The 8621-nt window shown below is 50.6% G+C and overlaps 1 non-coding gene across 1 annotated transcript; it reads left to right on the top strand.

Moving 5' to 3' along the window:
• The first annotated feature begins 8053 nt into the window (after positions 1–8053).
• Positions 8054–8135, top strand: TRNAS-AGA (transfer RNA serine (anticodon AGA)). The gene has a single exon. It is a non-coding gene; the product is annotated as a tRNA-Ser (tRNA).
• Positions 8136–8621: the final 486 nt, after the last annotated feature.

Genomic DNA, 8621 nt, shown 5'->3' with positions numbered 1-8621 from the left:
ACTTTCATGTTCTTCATTTGTCTGGAAAGGGTTTTGAGGATGAGTTGCTCCTTCCCCTTCCCAGCGACTGAGGTGAGGCTGGCCAGCCTGCAGTTCCCCAGGTCCTCCTTCATGCCCTTCGTGCCCTTCAGGAAGATAGGAGTGACATCGGCTTCTTTCAGGCCTCAGGAACCTCTCCCAACTACCGTCACCTTTCAAAGACAATCCAGAGTTTCTTCTTCCAGAAGTCCTCCTTGTTGCCTCAGTTGCCAACTCTCAACATAGGGAGCCTATGGCACATGTGCCCGCTGGTCAGCCGCGCTGCATGTGCCATAGCCATCCCATCTATAGGTTTATACACTTTGTACACGCATCATATTACCATAATCCAGCAGTCATGTATCGACCATGCTCCAGCCGATAGCAAGATGTTATAAGGCAAGTAAAATTATGAACTGTGCTTTGTATTCTTTCACCACTGCACGTCCTCCCTGTCCTCCCTCTGTATTGCTCAGACTCTTTATCTCTATGGTCAGTATTTCAAACACTAGGCAATAAACCATCTGTTTTCTTGCGCTGACTGTGGTTTTCTCAGCTATCTACTTCTCACCCAATGTTGCAGTTTTCTTAGTTATCTACTTCTCACCTAGTGTCCATCCACAGACCAAAATTCCACCTTTTACCCCTTCCGTACACAACTTGTGAGTTCCCTTCTACCTCATTCCCTGCTGGTCCAGCAGCAGGTGTGTGGTTTGCATTTTGAATTTAAGGTCACTTCTGTCTCTGCAGCTGATAGGGCACTGTGAAAAAGCAAAACCAACACTAACAAGCTGCAAAAAGTGAAATGCCAGCTGCCTTTCTGGGAAAGGAAGTGAAAGGGGGCGTGGTGCAGCCCTGCAAGAGTCGCCCAAGAGACAGTGACTCCTCTGACAGTGGCAGTGTTCAGAAGTAGATGGGGCAAGGCCCAGAGCTTCCTGAGGTAACTGGGAAGTTTGGTTGGCTTGGAGCAGGAAGTTGTCCCAGAGAACCTCCGAGGTCCTTTCTAACCTTCTGGGGTGCCCTGAGTCTCACGGGCCCTTGATCAGCCACTGAAAGGCAATGCCTTGGAAGGCAGCAGCAGCATGTAATTCCGTAGAAGCACCAGTTGTTTCAGGAATGGTGCTAAAATGTGTGGAAATGCCCTTGAAGAAAGCAGCACTTTGGGAGGAACGAGGCTATGAGTTCTGGTATCCCCGGCACACCTGAGGCCGGGCCACCATGTCCACTGAAGGCCACAGCAGGGTGACTCACGTTTGCCTGGAGTCCAGGGTTTTTCCCAACTCTTCCACATCACAATGACTCCCAGGAGCTCTGGGAGGTTGATCCAATGTCCCTTTGTAGTTTGAGAGATGTGGAATGGGCCACCCCATCATTGACTCAGGAAAAAAAGCTGTGAGCTTTTGGCTCCCTGCCCTGAGCCTCTCCTCAAAGGCAGGTCATCCAGGCCTCTGGCGTCAGGGATGACCTTGCTGAGCAAAGCAGGCCAATTTGGGTGTGGGTCTCTTTCAGGGAAGGACATAGGCATCTTTTTGATCTCCATCCTATGTCTTGATTTCCTTGTTTCCAACAGGTTCTCCACTTCCCAAGCTGAGCCCAGACCCCTGGTTGGAAGAAGCGTGAGGGCCTTGTCATGTCGTCAAGGGACAGGGCTGTGGAGATCCCATGGAGAAGTCACTTGAAAGAGACCTGCCTGACCCTCTGGTCTGCTCTTCGTTGTTATGAATCTACGTTTGTTCCCTGGGCTCATGGGGCAAAAAAACAGTCTGTGGCAGAGCCTGATAAGCAAAAGCAAGGTCCTCATGGCCCTCACTCCTGCCTGCAAGGGGATTTCCTCCAGCCACAATGATTCTTCTGTGTCACTGAGCTTTGCCACATCCCTGGAGAGGTGCGTCTCCTTCCCATATGGGATTGTGCAGCCTTGACGTTCTGCCTGAACTTACCAACAATCTCCTGGGTGTCTACGATGACCCGTGGGGTGAAACGTCTCTTTGGGTTAGCTTGAGTGCCTGCACTGAAAGCGCTTGAGAGCCAACCTGAAGTGTCCCTCATAGCTGAATTTGACCGTGACTGGTGGCCACGCTCACCGTGAAGAGGACAATGTGACAAAGGCAATCTGTATGACACAAACCCACTTAAAATCTCCCTCCACAGTAGCCTGAGAAGTCCGAGTTAATTGGCCTTAGGAAGCTGGGACACAGATGAATTGTTTCGATGCTAGGAAGCATCATGCTCACAGGCGCTGAGTCTGATAGAGGACTTCAACGACCCAGACACAAAGTAATTATTGCAGAGGTCAGGTTTGGAGGTAGCTTGGGCTGCAGCGATCATTCCCTGTTGGAATTCTCAATCTTGAGGGGTACAGGACATGTAAAAAGTCAAGTCAGGACCCTAAAACTCAGAAGGGCAAACTTTTGGCTGTTTAGGGCGGTAGAGTGCGGGAACCCTTGGGAAACTGCCCTCCAAGATAAAGGAGAGGAGGGCTGGGATATATTGTTACATATTTTTCTTAGGGAGCCAGAGCTCTCAGTCCTGACATGCACAAAGTCAGGCAGGGGAGGCAGGAAGCCAGCTTGGCGAAGTCAAGACCTCTGAGCCAAACTAAACCACAAAACCAAAATGCATAGGCAGTGGAGACATCCTGGGGAGATTATACGGATATGGCCCGCGAGTGCAAGGAGGGCATCAGGAAAGCCAAGCCACAGCTGGAGCTGACCTTGGCTAGGGACGTGACAAATAACAAGAAGGGTTTCTTTAGGTACATAGCACAACAAAGGAAGATGAAAGAAACTGCACCCCCCTGAGGAGCGAAACGGGAGACTGGGCTACAACCGACATGGAGAAGGCAAAGGTACTCAACACTGTTTTTGCCTCGTCTTCACAAGCACGTCCTCTAGCCGTGCCAACCAACTCACAGAATCCAAAGGCAGGGACTGGGAGAATGAAGTACCACCCACCATAGGAGAAGAACAAGTTTGAGACCATCTAGAGAACCTGAATGTGCACAAGTCCATGAGGCCTAATGAAATGCATTTGAGGGTCCTGAAGTAATGGTAGAAGAAGTTGCTAAGCCACTATCCACCACATTTGAAAAGTCGAGGCAGACTGGTGACGTTCCCAGTGACTGGAAAGGGGAAGCATAATTGCCATTTTTAAAAAGTGAAAAAAGGAGGATCTGGGGAACTACAGGCCAGTCATTCTCACCTCTGTGCCCAGCAAGATGATTGAGCAGATCCTCCTGGAAACTATGCTACGGGACATGGAATACAGAGAGGTGAATGGTGACAGCCAACATGACTTCACTAAGGACAAATTGTGCCTGAAATTATAGTGGCCTCCTAAGACAGAGTTACAACATTGGTGGATAAGGGAAGAGCGACTGATGTCATCTGTTTGTGCGAAGCATTAAATACTGTCCCCGCACAATACCCTTGTCTCTAAAGTGCAGAGACATGGATTTGGCAGGTGGACCACTTGGTGGATAGGGGATTATCTGCATGGTCACACTCAAGGAGCTGTGGACAACAGCTTGATATCCGGGGTGGAGACCAGTGACCAGTGATGTCCCTCAGGGGTCTGTACTGGGACCAGTAATATTTAACATTTTTGTCAGGGACATGGACAGTGGGATTGAGTGCCCCCTCAGCAAGTTTGCAATGACACCAAGCTGAGTGTTGTGGTTGATACTCCAGAGGGAAGGGATGCCATCCAGAAGGACTTTGACAGGGTAGAGAGGAGGGCCTTTGAGAACCTCATGAAGTTCAACAAGGGAAGTGCAAGGCCCTGCACCTGGGCCAGGGCAATGCCAAACATGGATACAGGCTGGACGATGAGAAGATTGAGAGCAGCAATGCAGAGAAGGACTTGGGGGCTACATCAAAAGCAGTCTGGCTAACAGGTCGATGGAGGTGATTCTCCCTCTCTAGTATGGCATGAAAAGGGAGTACAATATTTGAGATGAAAGAGGCAAGGGCTTAATCATCAGCAAGGCCTTGACAAACAGCAACTACTAGATGTTTAGATGCTTCATGAGCAAGGAATGTTTGTGATGCTGTGGGGCTCTGGGACACAGCATAAAAGCCTGCGCTGCTCCAGGCTCTGCATCCTCCTCTCTTGCCATCCCTTTCCTCAAGGAACAAGGTAAGCATGAGCCTGTTCCATCTCTCCCTGTGGTCTGAACTGCTGTCATGGTGGCTACTCAGGTTGATACTTGGGCTGCATCAACTTGGCCCTGCAATGGAAACGTTCTACAGCTGCAACCTCTTTCCCTTTTGGTAGAGGTGGCTGGGGAAAGCTAGGAAGAGGGGGGTTCTTTCAAGCAGAAGGGGATCAGTGGGGCTCAGCTGCAGGGAGATTTGCTTGGCCAAATTTCAAATTGCAGCAGATGGTCTCTAATGAAATGGCCAAGTGCATCCAGTGCCACCTTAAATGCTGCAATGTTTGTTCTGGAGATGGGGTATGATCAGTCTTACCACTTGTGCTTTAAAACCACTGTGCATGGCCCTATCCCATAAGTGGATGAGCCTTTCTGTACCATGCTACTTGGAGAGCATAATGAGTGCCATGAGAGCTGTAGGCACACTGTGTGTTTTTAAGAGGTGATTTTTGAGACATGTCTTCAACGCAGCCTATTTGCGCTGAGACAATATTATCAGTCTGCAGCTGTGCTATTGCAGAAGGAACTACAGGAGGAGGTCCTGGTGGAATCAGCAGCCAGTTAGGCACAGCTCTGCTCCTAGTCCTTCAAATCTAGCCTTAAGGTGAGATGTCACACCTGTTGTGCGTATTAGCAAGATCAGCTGCAGGCCCTCTCTGGACATGGAGCTAGAAATGGAGATGGAGGGCAGCAAAGTGGATCTTCAGAGAGAGCTGAAGAAAAGAAAGACAGACTGATGTTGGGGTCTGTGTTTGTTCTGTGTTTCAGGTTTGCCTCCCTCACCAAGAGATGTCTTGCTTCAGACCCTGTCTCCCACGCCCCTGCGGCGCCTCTGGCCCAACCCCACTTGCAAGCAGCTGCAGTGAGCCTTGTGTCGCCCGCTGCGCTGACTCCACGGTGGCCATCGAGGCCTCCCCGGTGGTGGTGACCCTGCCGGGCCCCATCCTCACCTCTTTCCCTCAGAGCACAGCCGTGGGATCCTCTCTGTCAGCTGCTGTTGGGAGCTCCCTGAGTGCCGGGGGGGTTCCCATCTCTTCTGGGGGCTTCCTTGGTCTGGGGGGGTCAGGGCTGTGTCTGCCTCCACTCCACTGCAGTCTGAACTGCTGAAGCCTGCGGATCATCCCCTTTTAAGCAGGAAGAAAAATGAGGACCCTGCAGCAGGAGCATGGCCATGGCATGCAGATGGGCTGGGTGTCCTCATCCCACGTGGCAGGAGAGACCTGTGCCCACTGCTCCTCATTGCACGGCAGGCCTCACTATTGCTCCTCTGGATCTGCTTTGCTCTGAGCTCCTCAAGAAAGGGCTCATTCTCTTTTGCTTTGATGAACCTCCTGCTGACAGGGGGAGGGTGCTGGAGTTAGGGACTGCTCTTGGTGGGCTGGGATTGTCACCAGGTAGAGCAGAATGGCAAAAAGCATTTTGGTGTGGAGCTTGCCCTGGGGAAACGGGCCATTCTCTGTGCCTCCGTGAATCCTGCAGACGTGTTTCCTGGTCTCTGTTCTGTGCCACTGCATTTGCTCCTTCTCATTAAAGTCTTTTTGCAGCATAGCTGGAGACTTGTGGTGGTTTCTTCTCTTCCTCCGTCACTTAAGCCTCTGCTCTGCAAGGAAGAGCAACTGGCCTTTGTGCCGAGCTTACCGCCACTTGTGGATAGAGATCCCTGAACTTGTAGCAGAGCACCTAAAAGCCTCAGAGTCATTGAGCATGAGTCCTTAATCTGGTTTCCCAGCGTTCATTGTGAATGTTCATACATCCTTTTGCGTTAAACTCTCGGTCCTCTCATTTGTTGTTCACAAACCTCATTTGAAAAACTGTCTTGGCACTTCTCTGCTTCATTGGTGTTGTGGGAATAAGTTCGCGGGGATGGGTATGGATTGGAAAGCAGGAAAGTGCTGGTTTTCAGGTCTTGATATAGGCAGTGTGACTGCAACATGGGGTTAGGGTGGGCATTTCAGCAGGGAACCGAGCATGCGCAATCATGATCCGTCTTTTTGTATCTCCAACTACTTGTAGCATTGCTGATGACAGAGTGGGAGTCTGTAAACACTGTGCTAAAACAAACCCCACATACAACCCCACCCTCCAGATTGCTTTTTGACTGACAGCACAGCAAAGAACGTTGCTTTTTTTCTTTATGCAACATGGGAATCAGAGACTTGAAGAAGGTTCATGCCCTTCATGTAGAGAGTCTAGTTGAGAGAGGCTCCTTGTCTTTTCCTTGCCCAGAGGCTATAAGCTGCCAGAGAAATGAGGTTGTTTTACTTCTTAGTTACCAGGAACATCATTAAACCCAATTCCAGTAAACTTCCAGATGTCTCTGCAATACCGGAGCCTGGAAAGTGTAGGTCAGAGTCTCCAGGGTGACTTCAGCTCAGACAGACAGGCCTCCTCCTACCACACTCGAAAATTGCATACCTGCCTTCATGAAGCACAGTCTCTCCCTTGACCACCACCTAGGCATTAATGATCTTCATCGGTGCCTTGCAATGGCAGAATGCTTTTCTTGCCAGGTGCAACCAGCCACAGCAGCAGCAGGCACAGCTCTGTGCCAGGCTAAAACAGCCTCTCTCCTGGCTGCAGTGAGGAGCTCAGCCTGAAGCCCTGCCAGCAGGCTGAAAGCATTGGTCTCAGTTGGTCTCAAGGCTGCAGAGAGGCAAGAGGACCGTCTTGAAATCCCAGGGGAAAGCTGGGTATTTTTTGAGCAGGAGCGGCTGCCTGCAAAAGATGTAAGAAAACCTGGAGCCAGGCTACAGAGATATTTGTCAGCACTAGCCAGGAATCAAAGCCAGGTTAACTGCTCAGAAGGCAGCTATGCTCACCACTATACCAGCAACGCACCTGTGGGCAGTGCTGCCTCCTGCTCCTCCAGATCAGAGCCTGGCCTGTCTCCTGCTCCTCCACTTCACAGACTGGCCAGCCTCCTCCTTCCATCCCCCTGTACACACACTTCCTCAAGCCACTCCTCATGCTTATCCCCTCAACTGCGACCAGCTCCCACTCTTGCCTTGCATGCACACAAGCACTGCCATACGTGCAACCTCCACACTGACTCAATAACAAAATTTTCCTGCACCAGAGGCAAAAGGCAATCAGAGCTAATTTCACCTAGTGAGGGAAATGATCCATTTTGCAGATCCTTTTAACATTTTTGTCCATGCTCAATAATTGGAGAATGCTTGACAATGCTGGAAAAAAGTTCAGGACATACCTATTCCCCAAAACAATATCTCTCCTGTCTCCCTCAAAGTCATCCAAACATTCCATTTATTCTCCCTTTTCCCCTTCTCACTTTTCCTCATCCAGGCTTCACCTTGCCCTTTCCATAGATCTCTCCCACTCTCACAAACCATAACCCTCTACACACCAACAACCCGCAGGGCAAGTGTGATAGTCTTTGTTCAATGGTTGACACCACCCTACGTCCCCAAGAGGCTGGAGTTGCTGCCAGGAGGTCACCATATTCCCTGCAGGAATTTCCCCACCCTAGTCCTCACAGCAGCCTTGGAGTCCCCCTCAGATAAATTTGAGAAGCAAAGCAGGGTCTAATATCCCACCCCACAACTGCCACCAGCCCTGGTTGTCTCCACACAGCTGCCTTCCCTTCTTCCCTGGCAGCAGCTGAGACACCAGCTGGGAAGTGAAACCATGTCCTGTGGCAGGATATCCCAGATGCCTGGCTGAGGAAAAGGCACTGGGAGCTTCACCTGTTGTCCCTGGGATTCCACCTGTCAAGGCCTCTGGCAACCTGGCTCCATGTGGCTGTCATGCTCCATGAAGGTCCCCGCTGCAGAGCTTTGAGTGAAGCCTGGCCCTGAAACTCCCAGGGAGCCAGGTGTTATTGCAGAGGGCATGTGAGCAGCAGGGCAGAGTGGACTGGAGCAGGTAGTTGTGGCTGAGTGGTGAAGGTGATGGACTAGAAATCCATTGGGGTTTCCCTGTGCAGGTTCGAATCCTGCCAACTACGGGGCACAGTCTCCTTTTGGGCTCCCTGCAATTGACCACGCTGCAGCTGTGGGACTCCAGATATCTGCACAGGGCACCCCTTTGCCTATCATCCTTGTTCCTGCCTCCCCCAGAAATGCCTGCATGGATGGGAAATTCTTCTCCCCATTTACAAGGTAGGCAAGTTTGGTGAAGACAAAGGGCCATAAGAAGTCCACTTTTGTTGGTTATTGAGCAAAACTTACGAGCCTGACCTCACCACATATCCCAAGCAGCACAACCCCATCAGCTCTCTTCCCTACACCTGACCTCGAATGGCTGCCAGGTGCCCACCAAGCCACTCTATCACACCCCCTCCTCAACTGGACAGGGGGAGAGAAAATATAACAAAAGTTTTGAGTTGAGATCAGGACAGGGAAATCGTTCACCAGTTACCGTCATGGGCAAACCAGACTCAACTTGGGGAAATTAATTTAATTTATTACCAATCAAATCAGAGCAGGATAAT

The sequence above is a fragment of the Gavia stellata genome, chromosome 13 (genome assembly GCF_030936135.1).
Source record: "Gavia stellata isolate bGavSte3 chromosome 13, bGavSte3.hap2, whole genome shotgun sequence".
Lineage (NCBI taxonomy): Eukaryota > Metazoa > Chordata > Aves > Gaviiformes > Gaviidae > Gavia > Gavia stellata.
Note: the sequence above shows the minus strand (reverse complement) of the source record. Positions and strands in the feature narration are given on the sequence as shown.